Below are 2,392 nucleotides of genomic sequence, written 5' to 3'. Positions count from 1 at the left end.
AGGACTTCTTTCCTCACCAATATAAAAGGAAAAGAGAGAGAGAACCCCTAAATCCCACCCTAGCAAACCACCTCTATGCAAATGGAGCCTCAACAAAAAGACAAGAGCTAAAAGCATGCCAATCTGATTCCCTAGTTTTATTCAAAAAAAAAAAAACAAAGGTCACTTGTAGATAGGGGTGTTCCAAGCTTTAATCAGGTTTTCTAGTAATCGAGTTAATCAGGTTGTAATCGGGCCTTAAAGAAGCTAATGCAGAACGTCCGAGTTTATGGCTCGTATCAAGTTCGTTGCTCACCAACTGCGCTCCCCCTTGGGTTCGCCAATAAAGCCTTAAATAGGCTTTAATTGTCTTAAGTTTCAGAAAATTTAATATATTTATTAAACCATCAATAATTTCAAAAAGAATTTACATTTAATTAAATTCAATAATTGATAAAAATATCAATATATACCTTATTCTACTATAAAAAAAAATCAAAATATACATATAAATGATCGGATTAAACATGTCGAGCTAAGTCAAACTTTTAAAATGTGTTGAGCCAATCTGGTGCCCCTCATTAAAAAAAAACAAATAATAATAATAATAATAAAATAAAATAAAATAAATTAGGATGAATCCTAATGATCCACAAGAAGTACCGCCATGCCAAACAGTTCACATCACATGACTGAAATTTGAAGCTAATCAATTTGGTTGCAATTCTAATAGTGAACCTACAAGATTTAGAATATAGGAAAAACCAGAAATCCTGATGAACACAATTACTCAAGAGAAAGATTCACAATTACCTTAGCAACATCTGTAGGAAATATAATAAAAATCAAATTGACATTCCAAGATCTATCACAAATTAATTTAGAAATATGTGAATAAAGAAGATTTGGATTTATTACAACTGAAATGATAATCTAAGATCATCGAGGAATCCAAGAATCATGCCAAATGTTTATATGAGAATCAACAGCAAAACATTCAACACACAACCTCTTAAATAAGATAAAAATAGATTTAATAATATCATTCAAAGTCCTGGACTGCTACAAGTTTTAGTACAAGACAAAGCATCCTCTTATCATGAAAGTTGGAAAAATAGCATAAACTAGAAAGGTAACATGGAGTTAGCGTGGACCCTTGTGGCTCTGGAATCTTATCCTGACATCCTACTCATAAGAAGAAGACAAGAAGTGGCTCCAATTGTTCATAATATAATCTTCTTCTTCTTCATTTTCATCATCATACTAATAGAAGTTAACCATCCTTAAATTGCTTATCCATGGAAGATTTTCACTTTTTCATAACATAATCTTTTTCTTCACGAAAAGTGCCATTTGATATGGCTGTTGGTGTAGAAACATTTCTTCTACTTTGGTCTCGACAAGTAATTGCCATCCTAGTTAAATGTTTTTTTTCGTTTTGTTTTGTTTTTTTTTTTTTTTTTCTATTTTTATTATATTTTAAGGAACTATCTAATGGGACTTTACTCACGCACACTAGAGGGGAAAGGGGGATGATAGAAAAGAGGAGGGGGGAATACATGTGACAGGAGTCGATTCTTAAACTTTCCACACTCCTAGCGCCTGCTCTACAAGCAAAGGCTGCAACCAGTGTACTATGCACTAGATCCACAAACTCAAAATTAAATGTTAAGCATGTTTTAGGTATCCTTTTTGGTTTATTATCGACATTATTGGTATTGAACCAATGTTGTGATTAGTATTGATTTTGGTTCAAACTGGTATATGGGATGATTTTTCCCTCAAAGATACCAATAACATACCCTTTGGATTAAGGGTATTTTTAAGATTTTCTACCGTATTATTGACCATAGTGGATCGATATTCATTGTTGTGTCCGTGGATTCCAAACCAATACCTAAAACCATGAAGCAAAGGGAGACGAACGCATGCATAAGAACTCGAGTTTGGATCCTTTGCACGTATCCTTTGCACGTAGGTTCACGTAGACGTATATGTGAGGAAACGAAAGTAGTTGTAACCCATGTTTGTAGCCAAAGAAATGGAATCTAAAACAGTATTTTGAAAAAATACTAAAATCTAAAAGGGTATTGTGAAACCTAAGGGGAAGTGGCACCTAAGATACCTCTTAATCTATACCTGGAGGTAGAGATTAAGAGGAGTATTTTATTTTATTTTATTATTATTTTTTTTACAAGAGAAGAGTACCTTAGCTAGCACTCAATCCATTGCATGTTTGCATGGGTCGCTTCTCCAACGCTTAAGTGTCCTTCCCCCTCACTAAACGATCTATTGTAATTCGTTTAATAGGATAGAATGTTAGTTTTTTTAGTCTCGATTGAGTATAGGGGTGCGATAGCCTGTAGCATTAGTTGTTTGTTTGACCGACTTCGTTCCAAGGGTCAGTGATCTT

The sequence above is a fragment of the Macadamia integrifolia genome, chromosome 12 (assembly GCF_013358625.1).
Source record: "Macadamia integrifolia cultivar HAES 741 chromosome 12, SCU_Mint_v3, whole genome shotgun sequence".
NCBI lineage: Eukaryota > Viridiplantae > Streptophyta > Magnoliopsida > Proteales > Proteaceae > Macadamia > Macadamia integrifolia.
This window is presented reverse-complemented; position numbering follows the sequence as displayed.